Source organism: Phyllobates terribilis, unplaced genomic scaffold (assembly GCF_046119375.1).
Source record: "Phyllobates terribilis strain yellow unplaced genomic scaffold, ASM4611937v1 Scaffold_665__1_contigs__length_859303, whole genome shotgun sequence".
Taxonomy (NCBI): Eukaryota; Metazoa; Chordata; class Amphibia; order Anura; family Dendrobatidae; genus Phyllobates; species Phyllobates terribilis.
The window spans coordinates 462,782-479,513 of record NW_027363425.1 but is presented as its reverse complement, the minus strand read 5'-3'; the positions used below and the strand labels follow the sequence as shown (position 1 = coordinate 479,513).

General features: G+C 43.3%; 1 pseudogene; it reads left to right on the top strand.

Annotated features, from left to right (window-relative positions):
• The first annotated feature begins 3,081 nt into the window (after positions 1–3,081).
• LOC141235435 (uncharacterized) overlaps positions 3,082–16,732 on the top strand; it is a 30,953-nt pseudogene continuing 17,302 nt past the window's right edge.

The following is a 16,732-nucleotide window of genomic DNA, read 5'->3' as shown; positions in this document are numbered from 1 at the left end:
CAAGAGAATGCCAAGAGTGTGCAAAGCAGTCATCAAAGCAAAAGGTGGCTACTTTGAAGAACCAAGAATATAAGACATATTTTCGGTTGTTTCACACTTTTTTTGTTAAGTATATAATTCCACATGTGTTAATTCATAGTTTTGATGCCTTCAGTGTGAATGTACAATTCTCATAGTCATGAAAATACAGAAAAATCTTTAAATGAGAAGGTGTGTCCAAACTTTTGGTCTGTACTGTATGTATATATTTTATTATTTGGCAAAATAATGTATGTGTGTGTGTAAATAAATAAATATATATATTTTATACAAAAACATTTGTTCTAATTTTGGGAGACAAAGCAAAATTAATGGGGACTTCAATCTGAGATCCTGGTCTGGTGGTAATAAGTGTAAGTCTCCCTTTAAAGGGATGTTTGTTCAGAAGAATATGTATTATGGAGGTTTTCTGTGGAGTCTGACCAGACAATCTCTCCTTGGCTCCCCGTGTGCATCAGTAAGCGCCCATGACCCCGGTGCCGGCTCTCTAGTTGTCCTTTCTACACATTGATAGGTACTAACCGCTGCGTACCGGGTGCTCCCCACAACACCGTCCTTCCGGGTGCGGAGACTTCATCCGTCAGCCGTACATGTGCCCTTTTTTCCTCCTTTAGAGTCAAACGCAGAACTTGCTGCCTATTTTAGTGTTTATACCGAGGCGGATGTGGAGATTTATCTCTATTTAAAGAAGAAGAAAAATGCGGTAACTCGTCTTTTAATAGATCAGGTTCTCTCCTCTTAGTGATCCCAGAGGATCCTGTCCAGGAGGGAGGCCGTGTCCTCATGGTGACATCATGAGCTCTCAAAATGCAATCACTGGTAAATGGTCACCGTCCTTCCCCCAATCTCCATACAGTGAATTAGGAGAGAAGAAACCAATGGATAGAAATGTGGAGCTTTCTCCAGCTCCTCTGTGGTTACATCCCTGGAGACGGAACTTGGAGAAGTTGTGTTTTTTAGTACGGCTCCTCCATCTGACTGACGAGGGTCTTCTCTGTCCCTCTCCTCAGGGTCCTCATCCTCTCTGCAGAGCATTAGGTTTTGGCCTTGCTGATTATCACTTCATACTTGAGGCCCACAATGTGCTGGGACCTCGGTACCGGTGGTGAGGACCACAACAATGTAATTTAGTCCCTGATACATAAATATAGAATTACCGGTTCTGAGAGACGAGTCTCATATATAGACAGATACACGGCAGGTCATGTATTCAGTCTCTGTGTCTCCACAGATGGATCCAGGAGGAGAAATCCACCGGAGAGATGTCCCCGTCCTCTGTATCCCCAGGACTGTCCAGAGGAGAATCACAACATCCCGGAGGATCATCAGGTAGATGACACTGAAGTCCCCACAACATCTGACCATGACGTGATGGGATTTGAGCTCATGTTACATTGTTCTTTTTAGGATGAAGATCTGATTGATATTAAGGTTGAGGTTATACATGGAGCACAAGAGGCGACCGCAATATGGGCCGATCAGCAGGGTGAGGAGGGGAGACTGTCATGTTGGCTCTGTGGCCATCTACTACTACTCCCATCATCTCATGATCACATGATACAATCTACAGTGGCATGTAAAAGTTTGGGCACCCCTGGTCAGAATTACTGTTATTGTGACCAGATAAGCAAGTTGAAGATGAAATGATCTCTAAAAGACCTAAAGTTAAAGATGACACATTTCCTTTGTATTACCCTTGAACATTTGTGTGCTCAGATAACTTTGACCAATGATTCAGACTTTACTTCGCCTGTTAGGGTAAGGGCTCGTTCACTATCATCGTTAGGAAAGGCCAGCTTTATAAAAACCCAGCCTACTCTAACAATGTGCCAAATAAACAGCAGCCATGGCTTCTTCTAATCCGCTGTCTAGCACTCTGAAAATGGTGGAGGCCCACAAAGCAGGAGAAGGCTATGAGCAAAGCGTTTTCAAGTTGCCCTTTCCTCAGTTCAAAATGTAATAAAAAAATGTCAGTTAATAGAAACAGTGGAGGTCAAGATAAGGTCTGGAAGACCAAGCAAATTTTCAGTAAGATTGCTAGAGAGGCAAATCAGAACCCCCGCCTGACTGCAAAAGACCTTCAGAAAGATTTAGCAGACTCTGGAGTTGTGGTACATTGTTGTACTCTTCAGAGACACCTGCACAAATATGGCCTTCATGGAAGAGTCATCAGAAGAAAACGTCTCCTGCGACCTCACCATGAAATTCAGCGTCAGAAGTATGCAAAAGTACATCTAAGAAGGTCTGATGCATTTTGGAAGCAAGTCTTGTGGACCGATGAGGTTAAAATAGAGCAATGATCAAAGTTGTGTGGAGTAAAAAGGGCACAGAATTTTAGGAAAAGAACATCTCGCCAACCATCAAGCATGGTGGTGGATCAATCATGCTTTGGGGTTGTGTTGCAGCCAATGGCACAGGGGACGGGTAGAGGGAAGAATGGATTCCATTAAATTTCAGCAAATTCTTGATGCAAACATAACACCATCTGCAAAAAAGCTGGAGGTGAAAAGAGGATGGCAAATGATGATGATACTAAACACACGTCAAAAGGCGCAAGCTGAAGGTTTTACAATGGCCCTCATAGTCCCCTGATTTGAATATCATTGAAAATCTGTGGCTAGACCTCAAAATAGCAGACGATGCAAGACGACAAAAGAATCTCACGGAACTGGAAGAATTCTCCAAAGAAGAATGAATGAAAATCCCTCAAACAAGAACTGAAAGACTATTGTCTGGCTACAAAAAGCATTTACAAGCTGTGATACTTTCAGAAGGGGGCGCTACTAGGTGCTAACCTTGCCGGGTGCCAAAACTTTTGCATTTGCCCATTTTCCCTTATTGAATTTTTTTTTAAATGTAAAAGATGAAAATATATATAGTTTATTATTTATTGTTTTGCCTAAAATACAAAGGAAATGTCATCTGTAACTTTAGGCCGTTTGGAGATTATTTCATCTTCAACTTAACTGTTCACAATAACAGTAATTTTGACCATTGGAGCCCAAACTTTTACATGTCACTGTATTCTGTCACTATGTGTTTCCTACAGATGGACTCATGGAAAGAAATCCACCAGAGAGATGTCCCCGTCCTCTGTATCCCCAGGACTGTCCAGAGGAGAATCACAACATCCCGGAGAGTCATCAGGTAGACGGTGCTGAGCCCTGTACCGGATCTGTATATGGGGGGACATTTCTGATCGAGGTCATAGATGTCACAGATTTTGGTGGTTTCTTGTATTGTGCTGATTGTTACATCTGATATATCAGGAGGAAGATCCGACTAAGAATAAAGTGAAGGACGAGACAGAAGAAGAAGTGATGACGAGGGGGGATCAGCCGTGTGTGAGTGACGTGAAGGAGGAGATTCCTCTAGATGTTTCCACAGGTGTGTAATAATGACCGGCGTATGATGGTGATGGTGATGATCGGCGTGTGATGATGATGATGATTGGCATGTGACTATGATTAGCGGCGTGTGATGATGATGACTGGCGTATGACGATGATGATTGGCTTGTGACTATCATTAGTGACGTGTGATGATGACTGGCGTATGACGATGATGATTGGCATGTGACTATGATTAGCGGCGTGTGATGATGATGACTGGCGTATCATGATGATGACTGGCATGTGACTATGATTAGCGGCGTGTGATGATGATGACTGGCGTATGACGATGATGATTGGCATGTGACTATGATTAGTGGCGTGTGATGATGATGACTGGCGTATGACGATGATGATTGGCATGTGACTATGATTAGCGGCGTGTGATGATGATTGGCATGTGACTATGATTAGCGGCGTGTGATGATGATGATTGGCATGTGACTATGATTAGCGGCGTATGATGATGATGATTGGCATGTGACTATGATTAGCGGCGCCTGACGATGACCGGTGTGTGATATTGTATGAAGTCTCCGGTGCAGTGAAGCTTTATCCGCCGTCCACATCACAGCAGAAGCGTCCGGTGATGGCGCGGCTGCTCCTGTACAGAGTCCGGTTGCGCACCGATGAATAACTGGGCCGCATTCACACCTCTTCTTAATGATTTAATAAGCACATTTTTAATTTTTCTAATTGTGTTTTTTAATATTACTTCCATCTTTTATTTTCGTATTATTCTTACACAAGTCTCATGCTGCCATATAAATGACTGAGCTTGCGATTCGGACAGAACCCCGGGGGAAGATTCCGTATAATGAGGCGCTGTGGACGCCGTCTGGCCTATGATCCAGTGATGTCCATCTTTTTCAGCGTGCATAAAAGCACAGTCGACCAGAGGCTAGACGGAGTCCGGTGTAACTCTGCTGCCTCATTATTCTCAATGGATCCCTCGGGGGTGTCATCTGAATCATGTATTTTGTAGATTTAGATGGAAACCCCGATGTACAGTGGGTACGGAAAGTATTCAGACCTCTTTAAATTTTTCACTCTTTGTTTTATTGCAGCTATTCGGTAAGTTCTAAAAAGTTCATTTTTTTTCTCATTATAGTACACTCTGTTCCCATCTTGACTGAAAAAAACAGAAATGTAGACATTTTTGCAAATTTATTAAAAAAGAAAAACTGAAATATCACATGGTCATAAGTATTCAGACCCTTTGCTCAGTATTGAGTAGAAGCCCCTTTTGAGCTAGTACAGCCATGAGTCTTCTTGGGAATGATGCAACAAGGTTTTCACCCCTGGATTTGGGGATCCTCTGCCATTCTTCCTTGCAGATCCTCTCCAGTTCCATCAGGTTGGATGGTGAACGTTGGTGGACAGCCATTTTCAGGTCTCTCCAGAGATGCTCAATTGGGTTTAGGTCAGGGCTCTGGCTGGGCCAGTCAAGAATGGTCACAGAGTTGTTCTGAAGCCACTCCTTTGTTATTTTAGCTGTGTGCTTAGGGTCATTGTCTTGTTGGAAGGTGAACCTTCAGCCAAGTCTGAGGTCCAGAGCACTCTGGAAGAGGTTTTCATCCAGGATATCTCTGTACTTGGCTGCATTCATGTTTCCTTCAATTGCAACCAGTCATCCTGTCCCTACAGCTGAAAAATACCCCCATAGCATGATGCTACCACCACCATGTTTCACTGTAGGGATTGTATTGGGCATGTCAGGAGCAGTGCCAGGTTTTCTCCACACATACCGCTTAGAATTATCACCAAAAACTTCTATCTTCGTCTCATCAGACCAGAGAATCTTATTTCTCATAGTCTGTGAGTCCTTCATGTGTTTTTAAGCAAACTCTATGCGGGCTTTCGTATGTCTTGCACTGAGGAGAGGCTTCCATCTGGCCACTCTGCGATAAAGGCCCGACTGGTGGAAGGCTGCAGTGATCGTTGACTTTTGTGAGCTTTCTCCCATCTGCCTACTGAATCGCTGGAGCTCAGCCACAGTGATCTTGGGGTTTTTCTTTACCTCTCCTACCAAGGCTCTTCTCCCACGATTGCTCAGTTTGGCTGGACGGCTAGGTCTAGGTAGACTTCTGGTGGTCACAAACTTCTTCCATTTAAGGATTATGATGGCCACTGTGCTCTTAGGAACCTTGAGTAATGCAGAAATTCTTTTGTAACCTTGGCCAGATCTGTGCCTTGCCACAATTCTGTCTCTGAGCTCCTTGGGCAGTTCCTTTGAGCTCATGATTCTCATTTGGTCTCACATGCACTGTGAGCGGTGACGTCTTATATAGACAGGTGTGCGCCTTTCCAAATCAAGTCCTATGAGTTTCATTAAACACAGCTGGACTCCAATGAAGGAGTAGAACCATCTCAAGGAGGATCACAAGGAAATGGACAGCATGTGACTTAAATATGAGTGTCTGAGCAAAGGGTCTGAATACTTATGACCATGTGATATTTCAGTTTTTCTTTTTTAATAAATTTGCAAAATTGTCTGCATTTCTGCTTTTTTCAGTCAAGATGGGGTGTAGAGTGTACTTTAATGAGAAAAATAAATGAACTTTTTAGAATTTACCAAATGGCTGCAATGAAACAAAGAGTGAAAAATGTAAAGGGGTCTGAATACTTCCCGTACCCACTGTAAGTGTTCAGCGTACAGCACAGGATAAATATGATCCAAAATGTTCTGTACCCCAAAATGCCACCATTAAGAGCTTCTACTCAACCCACAAAAAACAAGTCCCCACTCAGGTTCATCATCTGTAAACAGTAATATAGGGGGTGTCCATATCACTGGTAGCACAAAGGCTCTGGAAAAGTGACTTGGCTCCCACTTAAAGAAATCCAGTGACATCTGCGCTCCCAAATCCAAATGCCCCCTCCTCCTGGGCCCCACCGTGTGCAGTTACCATCCACATGTTTGGCATTACTGTAGCGGGGAGAGACAATTTATTTCTCCAGAAAGCACTAGCTGGGAATCATGTACTGGGCGCTACAACGTAAGGGCACTGCAATGTACCGGACACTACAATGTACTGGCCACTATAAGGGAATATTTGCATTTTCACTTCACAACATCCATTACTGCTTGTTTCTGGAAAGCACCCATGGAGTCAAATTCATCACTACACCTGTAGATACATTTCCATAGGGTGTAATTTCCAAACTGGTGTCACTTGAGGGGGGATTCTGCTCTTCTGCCACTTAGGGGCTCTGTATATGGAGTCTGCAAACTGTTCTACTAAAGTTTGTTCTCCAAGAGTCAAATAGCGCTCCTTCCCTCCCGAGTCTCGCCATGTGGCTAAGCAGTACAGTACAGACACATATGGGGTATTGCCCCGTTCAGCAGAAATTGTGTAAAATTATGTGATCATTTTTACCCATTTTACCTTGTGAAAATGTAAGATCTGGGGCTAAAATAACATTATAGTGGAAAAATGTAATTTTTTTTTTCTTCCCCTTTCAATTGTATAACATTTTGTGAATCACAATTACCTTGTATTCATTGGGAAAGTGCGCGGTGGATGCTGGGTGTGACGCGTGGGGAAACCCCACCCACAGCCCGGCATCCACCGCGGGGATCGCATCACCGAGTCACGCCTCACTTGACGTGACATCAGGGGAAGCAAGAGCCGGCTGCAGCCGGGGGTCGCGTGATGCCGGTGAGTGGCCAGCGATAGCGCCGCTCACAGGCAATAAAGACAAAGCTAGGTAATTAGAAAAAATCTTCTCTCAACGGGTTAATTACATTGGGGGCATTTAGTAGTGGACATCTTTTTTAACTGCGTGGACACTTTTCTATACTAACGCCGAGATATGAAGCTTGAGAGAGTGAAATGGCACCGGAGGTACATTAAGGGAACCTGTCATCAGTAATTACCACTTAAAGAACTATTTGCTGTCTAATCTCTGCCGCCCCTGACTTGTGCCAATGTCACCAGTTTATAAGTGTCATTCACTTTACCCGTCATTGTGTTAATGTTATGGCATGTAGTTGTCCTCCTTATTCCCGGTACTTTCACTGACGAGGGTCTTCATTGTGAGATCCAGAAAATACATTCAGAAATCTCTTTTGTGTTGAAGAAAAAACTCACATCTAATCTATCTTTCCTCCTTACAGGAAATCCTTGTGAGAATAACGGTTCATCACTAAATTGTAAAAAAGAAGATATCAGGAAACACTCTAATAGAGAAAACCTCATCACCCTTCCTGCACCTCCTGGACTTCACAGCACTTCACTTTCTTATAATCCTCCTAATCATGAGGAATCATCTCCTGAGCAATCTCGCATTATTACCAAAAGTCCAGGGGACAAAGTGGATTCAAGATTTCAGTGTGACAAGCAATTTACAAAAAGCTCAGATTTCTTAACACACAGAAAACACAAAGGTAAAAAGCCATACTCCTGTTCAGAATGTGGGAAATGCTTTACATATAAATCACAATTTGTTATACATGAGAGAATTCACACAGGAGAGAAGCCATTTTCTTGTTCGGAATGTGGGAAATGTTTTGGAAGTAAATCAGAGCTTGTTACACATCAGAGAATTCATACAGGAGAGAAGCCGTATTCATGTTCAGAATGTGGAAAGTCCTTCACAGGTAAAGGGACTCTTATTATACATCAGAGAATTCACACAGGAGAGAAGCCATTTTCTTGTTCGGAATGTGGGAAATGTTGTAGAAGTAAATCAGAGCTGGTTAAACATCAAAGAATTCACACAGGAGAAAAACCTTTTTCATGTTCGGAATGTGGGAAGTCCTTCAAACATAAAGGGAATCTTATTACACATCAGAGAATTCATACAGGAGAGAAGCCATTTTCATGTTCGGAATGTGGGAAATGTTGTAAAAATAAATCAGACCTTGTTAAACATCAAAGAATTCACACGGGAAAAGCCGTATTCATGTTTACAATGTGGAAGGTGCTTTACAAAGAAATCACAACTTGTTAAACATCAGAGAATTCACACAGGAGAAAAGCCGTATTCATGTTCAGAATGTGGAAAGTCCTTCACAGGTAAAGGGGATCTTATTATACATCAGAGAATTCACACAGGAGAGAAGCCATATTTATGTTCAGAATGTGGGAAATGTTGTAGAAGTAAATCAGACCTTGGTAAACATCAAAGAATTCACACAGGGGAAAAACCTTTTTCATGTTTACAATGTGGAAGGTGCTTTCCAGATAAATCACAGCTTGTTCTACATCAGAGAACTCACACAGGAGAAAAGCCATATTCATGTTCAGAATGTGGGAAATGCTTTACATTTAAAGGGAGTCTTATTACACATCAGAAAATTCACACAGGAGAGAAGCCATTTTCCTGTTCAGAATGTGGGAAATGCTTTACATTTAAAGGGAATCTTATTACACATCAGAAAATTCACACAGGAGAGAAGCCATATTCATGTTCAGAATGTGGGAAATCCTTTACAGATAAAAGGAGTCTTATTCAACATCAGCGACTTCACACAGGAGAGAAGCCATATTCATGTTCAGAATGTGGGAAATGCTTTGCAAATAAATGGAGTCTTATTAGACATCAGAGAAATCACACAGGAGAAAAAACATTTTCATGTTCACTATGTGAGAAGTCCTTCACAAATAAAGGGAATCTTTTTACACATCAAAGAAATCATACAGGAGAAAAAACATTTTCATGTTCGGAATGTGAGAAGTCCTTCTCAAATAAAGGGAGTCTTATAACACATCAGAGAATTCACACAGGAGAGAAACCATTTTTGTGTTCACTATGTGGGAAGACCTTCACAGCTAAAGGGCATCTTAGTAGACATCAGAGCATTCATACTGGAAAGAAGCCATATTCATGTTCAGAATGTGGGAAGTGTTTTAGTTATAAATCAGAGCTTGTTACACATCAAAGAATTCACACAGGAGAGAAGCCGTATTCATGTTCAGAATGTGGGAAATCTTTTATACATAAATCACACCTTGTAAAACATGAGAGAAGTCATACGGGAAAGAAAGTGTAATTATGTTCACTGTGTTTTATAAAGTTTAATAAACATTGTTCAGCATAAATGAGTACACCCCCTTTGATGAGTAAGATTTTATTTAATAGCTCACTGAACACAAGATCAATTTCTACAATTTTGCCAACACTAAGTTTCATAGAACATTTTTTTGTAATCAAAACATGAAAGTAAGGTTAATAATATAACTCTCATTACAAAATCTTCAGTTTTACTCAAATTAGTTGATGCAAAAATGAGTACACCCCACATAAAAAGCTACTACATCTATTATTTTGTATGGCCTCCATAATTTTAAAGGACGGCATCAAGTTTTCTAGGCCTGGAATGAACAAGTTAGTGACAATACTACATCTATCTTTATTCTCTTTTTCGATAACGAGCTCTTAGAGCCTGGATGCTGGATGGAGCGATGACAACTTGTCTCTTCAGAATTCCCCATAGGTGTTTGGTTGGGTTCAGATCAGGAGACACTTGGCCACTGAATCACTGTCACCCTGTTCTTCAGAAATGTAACAGTGGCCTACCAAGGGAACAGAGTGATGGCAGCATCTTTTCTGTCACTATAGAACAGAACATCTGTGAATTCAAGATACCATCAATGAAATGTAGCTCCTCATGCAGCCGCACATAAGGACACGGCCACCACCAGGTCTCACTGTAGACACCATGCATTCTCATTGTATTCCTCACCTCTTCAATGTCATACAGTTTTGAAGCCATCAGTTCCAAAAAAACCTTTATCTTGGTCTCATCACTCCAGAGTATAAAGTCCCAGGAGTCTTCATATGTTTCCGCATGTGTCCTGGCAGATTGTAGGGCGGCTTTTTTGTGCATGGGATTTAGGAGAGGCTTTCTATGTGGACAACACCCATGTCTGCCATTCCTCTATAGAAAAATATGTCTGCTTTCAGCTCATCTCTCAATGCTTGGATGAAAAATCACAGTTGGGAAGGAATGGACGGGACAAAGAAAGTTACTGATAATCCAGCACTTGTTTTCCAGTGTGAATAAAACCAAAAACTTTTATTGAACAAATCAAATTAAAATCATAGAAACATTAAAAAACAGATAGGAGCAAAACATCTCTGCGTTTCTACCTGGTATTTGTGTTCAGTTCTTCTTCATGACATAATAAATAACCAGTAACCGGCTTCTTCTACACATCATAGGGTCTAATGCACAGCGGAGACCCCCAGCCCCAAATGGACGTGTGCAAGTATGTCTACATTACCCCTATGGACGATCATATGTCCACAACAAAAAGCATCCGTGCAATAGAAGAATGAAGTGTCTGCATCTATAATGTGTATATTATGTATAATTACTATAAAAGAGGAAAAAACACAATTCAGTAAATGGATACAAGGTCTGAAGGAAGATTCATATCACTGGGGAATCTGGAGTCCAATTCCAGAATCCACAAGGCTTCTCGGGGGTGTACTTTTTATACCAATCTCCCCCTTAGCTGGTCTGGTGACATATTCAATACCCACAACTGTAAAGTGATTAATCCCTATTGTGTTGTATGAGATGTTGTGATGCTGCAGATGTATTACGTGTTGTGGGGCCAAGAACGTCCCTAACGTGTCCCCCAATGCGGTGACGTAAGGGTCTGACCGTGCCCCCCACATATTGCAGCAGACAAGCTTCACATTGTATGGTGTCAATGACGTGTGGAACTACAACTAATGAGATGTCGGATATTATAGGGTTTATTATGGTTAGTAGATGCAGACATTTTTGCTTTGTGCACAGACTTGCACAAACCACATTTATTTCTCCCACATTCAATGAAACCTTTGGTGTTTGTCCTCCACGTGTCAGTTGTCTTTCTTGTTGCTGGATCCTTGTCGGTGTATAACATAGGTAAATGTTTTCTGGTAATATTCACTATATTATAGGAATCTTCTCTGCAGCCAGTATTGAATGTAACTCTAGACTGATGGATGTTTCCTTCTTTGTGGGTTTTCGGTAATGTATGAAATATTGGACATTGTGGGTGATTTTCCTTTAATCGTTCTATTTGTTTGGCATTAAGTACAGCCGATACCAAACCCTCCTCCAAAAGACAATGTAAGGGGGTATTGTATGAATTAGTAGGATCTCCATCTAGAGTGCGGCATATATTAGTATCGTCATCCATGTTCATAACCTCCGGCTCATACAACCCACTATCCAGAGCTGTAATCGAGCCCCCTTTATCTGCAGCTCTAATGACTTTATTAGGGCTGTGCTCAGGGCCGTATCTGGCATTCATGCTGCCCTAGGCACTTTAAGTGGTCACGCCCCCTACTGGTAATTCATACTAAAAGTGCTCATACCCTTTAGGCCCCCTTCACACGTACCGGAGACACACACGTACACCCATTATAATCTATAGGCTGCGCACATGGTCACACGGACCGGACATGTCCGTTTTTTGCCGGCAGCTCGGACGTCAGTACGTCCTGCACACAGATGACATAAAGTGTGACATCCGCACACACGTCTGTGTGACACGTGCCGGAAGAGAGCGCAGAATAGAAATGACAGATATTTAGGTGTTAGATGTACAAAGATCGAGATAGATGATCGATATCCGTGAGATATATAATTAGTGCCCTGAGTGTGTAGTTTACTGTACTTGTGTTTAGCTAATAAATTAAAAAGAGATGTGGAGTCCTACCTATTTTTGATAACCAGCAAAGGTAAAGCAGACAGCTGTGAGCGGATATTATCAGGGTGGGAAGGTCCTCGGTTACTGGGCCCTTCCCAGCCTAAAAATACCAGCCCTCAGCCGCCTCAGAAATGGCGCACCAATTCAGGTGCTTTGCACGGCTCTTCACGATTGCCCTGGTGCGGTGGCGATTGGGGTAATGGTGGTTAGGGTTGATGACAGCTGTGATTTGTCATAAAACACCGCTGTCTTCAAGCCCTCAGGTTAGTAATGGAGGGGGAAAGGAAAGAGATCCCGGCCCTCACCTGTAGTCAATCATTTATTCCACATCCACAAATCTGCAAAACGTTTCAGCTCCTCCAGAGCTTTTCTCAATTGTGGCCAATCACATAGAAATACAACATTTATATAGAAAAAAAAACAAGGAAATGACATCACAATGAAATAAAAAATGAAGAAAACCACAAACAGTCATATAATCATATTAGTCTCATTATATAAAATATACACTGCTCAAAAAAATAAAGGGAACACTTACACAACAGAATATAACTCCAAGTGAATCAAACTTCTGTGAAATCAAACTGTCCACTTAGGAAGCAACACTGATTGACAATCAATTTCACATGCTGTTGTGCAAATGGAATAGACAATAGATGGAAATTATTGTCAATTATCCAGACACCCTCAATAAAGGAGTAGTTCTGCAGGTGGGGACCACAGACCACATCTCCGTACCAATACTTTCTGGCTGATGTTTTGGTCACTTTTGAATGTTGGTTGTGCTTTCACACTCGTGGTAGCATGAGACAGACTCTACAACCCACAGAAGTTGCTCAGGTAGTGCAGCTCATCCAGGATGGCACATCAATGCGAACTGTGGCAAGAAGGTTTGCTGTGTCTGTCAGCGTAGTGTCCAGAGGCTGGAGGCGGTACCAGGAGACAGGCCAGTACACCAGGAGAGGGGAGGGGAGTGGAGGGGGCCGTAGGAGGGCAACAACCCAGCAGCAGGACCGCTACCTCCGCCTTTGTGCAAGGAGGAGCACTGCCAGAGCCCTGCAAAGTTACCTCCAGCAGGCCACAAATGTGCATGTGTCTGCACAAACGGTTAGGAGCCGACTCCATAAAGGTGGTATGAGGGCCCGACGTCCACAGATGGGGGTTGTGCTCAGAGCCCAACACCATGCAGGACGCTTGGCATTTGCCACAGAACACCAGGATTGGCAAAGTCGCCACTGGCGCCCTCTCCTCTTCACAGATGAAAGCAGGTTCACACGAAGCACATGTGACAGACGTGACAGAGTCTGGAGACGCCGTGGAGAGCGATCTGCTGCCTGCAACATCCTTCAGCATGACCGGTTTGGCAGTGGGTCAGTAATGGTGTGGGGTGGCATTTCTTGGAGGGCCGCACAGCCCTCCATGTGCTCGCCAGAGGTAGCCTGACTGCCATTAGGTACCGAGATGAGATCCTCTGACCCCTTGTGAGACCATATGCTGGTGCGGTTGGCCCTGGGTTCCTCCTAATGCAGGACAATGCCAGACCTCATGTGGCTGGAGTGTGTCAACAGTTCCTGCAAGATGAAGGCATTGAAGCTATGGACTGGCCTGCCCATTCCCCAGACCTGAATCCGATTGAGCACATCGGGGACATCATGTCTCGCTCCATCCACCGTCACGTTGCACCACAGACTGTCCAGGAGTTGGCGGATGCTTTAGTCCAGGTCTGGGAGGAGATCCCACAGGAGACCATCCGCAACCTCATCAGGAGCATGCCCAGGCATTGTAGGGAAGTCATACAGGCACGTGGAGGCCACACACAATACTCAGCCTCATCAGGAGCATGCCCAGGCGTTGTAGGGAGGTCATACAGGCACGTGGAGGCCACACACAATACTCAGCCTCATCAGGAACATGCCCAGGTGTTGTAGGGAGGTCATACAGGCACGTGGAGGCCACACACCATACTGAGCCTCATTGTGACTTGTTTTAAGGACATTACATTAAAGTTGGATCAGCCTGTAGTGTGTTTTTCCACTTTCATTTTGGGGGTGACTCCAAATCCAGGCCTCCATTGGTTAATAAATGTGATTTCCATTGATGCTTTTTGTGTGATTTTGTTATCAGCACATTCAACTTTGTACAGAACAAAGTATTCAATGAGAATATTTCATTCATTCAGATCTAGGATGGGTTATTTCAGTGTTCCCTTTATTTTTTTGAGCAGTGTATATACACAAAAATGAAAAAACGTCCATAACAAAGTATATTAACTATCAAATAAAATATGTAATTTTACACCAATACACATCGCCACAAATATATATATAGGAAATGCGAAAAAAACAATCATTTTTATTTATATAGCGCCAACATATTCCGCAGCACTTTACAATTCAGCGGGGACATGTACAGACAATATATTCAATACAAGGTAAGACAGTTTAAACAGTTACATTAGGAGCGAGGGTCCGGCCGCTCGCACGCTTACAATCTACAAGGGAATGGGGGGGGACACAATAGGTGAAAAGTGCTTGTTATTTCAGGTCTGACAATTATAATAAATAGGGATTTTCATATAAAGCTGCATGATCCGGTCATCAGCCCGTATGTATAAGTGCAATAATCAAGTATCGAGTGCAGTTATCGTGTGCATGGAGGGTGTGGAGACAGATGAAGAGTAGGGAGCAGATTCTGAATAATATTTAGAAGGAGGGGACAGGGGAAAGTTAATTTACTGAGTAGTTGAGGTGGTTGGCTTGTTTAAAGAGATGGGTTTTAAAAGCGCGCTTGAAGACATGGGGGCTAGGCATCAGTCGGATCGTCTGGGGTAGAGCATTCCAGAGAACTGGTGCAGCATGAGAGAAGTCTTGGAGACGGAGGTGCGAGGTTCGGATTATGAGGGATGTTAGGTCATTTGTAGAACGGAGGGCACGTGTAGGGCGATAGATAGAGATGAGAGAGGAGATATAAGGCGGTGCAGAACTGTGGAGAGCTTTGTGGGTGAGACCGATGAGTTTATATTTGATCCTGTAGCGAATGGGTAACCATTGTAATGACTGGCACAAGATGGAAGCATCGGTGAAGCGGCTGGACAGAAATACGACATTGGCTGTCGCATTCGGGACGGATTGGAGAGGAGAAAGTTTGGTAAGAGTGAGACCGATCAGAAGAGAGTTGCAGTAGTCCAGACGAGAGTGAATAAGAGTGACAGTAAGAGTTTTAGCAGTTTCAAAGGTGAGAAAAGGAAGGATTCTGGAGATGTTTTTAAGATGCAGGTGACAAGAGCGAGTGAGTGATCGGATATAGGCAGTAAAGGAAAGGTTAGTGTCGAATATGACTCCAAGGCAGCGGCCGTGCTGCTTGGGGGTTATGGTTGAACCATCCAAGGTAATTTCGATGTTAGGTAGAGTTGGGCTGGTAAAGGGGAGAAACACAAGAAGTTCAGTTTTGGAGAGATTCAGTTTAAGATAGAGGGAGGACATGATGTTAGAGACAGCACACAGTCAATCCTTGGTATTTTGTATTAGGGTAGGGGTGATGTCAGGTGAAGAGGTGTATAGTTGGGTGTCGTCAGCATAGAGATGATACTGGAAACCAAATCTGCTGATTGTTTGTCCAATAGAGGCAGTGTATAGAGAGAAGAGGAGGGGGCCTAGGACTGAGCCCTGCGGGACCCCGATAGTAAGGGGATGAGGAGGGGAAGAGGAGCCAGCAAAAGATACAGTGAAGGAGCGGTCAGAGAGGTAGGAGAACAAGGAGAGAACAGTGTCCTTGAAGCCGATAGAGTGGAGCATAGTGAGGAGAAGCTGGTGATCCACAGTGTCAAATGCAGCAGAGAGATCCAGGAGAATCAGCAGGGAGCAGTGACCTTTGGATTTAGCTGTTCGTAGATCATTAGAGACTTTGGTGAGGGCAGTTTCAGTGGAGTGTAAGGAGCGGAAACCAGATTGTAGAGGGTCGAGGAGAAAGTTATCTGAGAGATAGCGGATTAGACGGGAGTGGACCAAGCGTTCCAGGAGTTTAGAGATGAAAGGAAGATTAGAGACGGGTCTGTAGTTAGCAGTGCAGTTCTGGTCCAGGGATGGCTTTTTAAGTAAAGGGGTTATGATGCCATGTTTAAATGAGGAGGGAAAGATACCTTACGAAAGAGAGAGGTTAAATATTTTAGTCAGGTGAGTGGTGACCACCGGTGAGAGAGACTGCAGGAGATGTGAGGGAATGGGGTCACTGTTGCAGGTTATAGGTCGAGAAGAAGTGAGAAGCTGGGTAACTTCTTCTTCTGTAACAGGCTCAAAGATGGCTAGTGAGCTTGAAGTGCGGCAGGTAAAGGGATCCAGGCACTGAGGAGATTGGGCTGAGATGTCCTGATGGATGTGGTTGATTTTTTCTAGTAAATAAGTGGCCAGTTCCTCCCCGCTGAGGTTGGTGGTGGGGACCTGTGCATTAGGTTTCAGGAGGGAGTTTAAGGTTTCAAAAAGTCATTTTGGATTGTTGGACAGTGAAGTGATGAGGGTGGTGAAGTAGGATTGTTTGGCCAGATGAAGGGCAGAGTTATAGGTTTTGAGCATGAATTCATAGTGGATGAAGTCCTCTGCTAAAAGAGATTTTCTCCACTGATGCTCAGTGCACCTTGAGCAACGCTGAA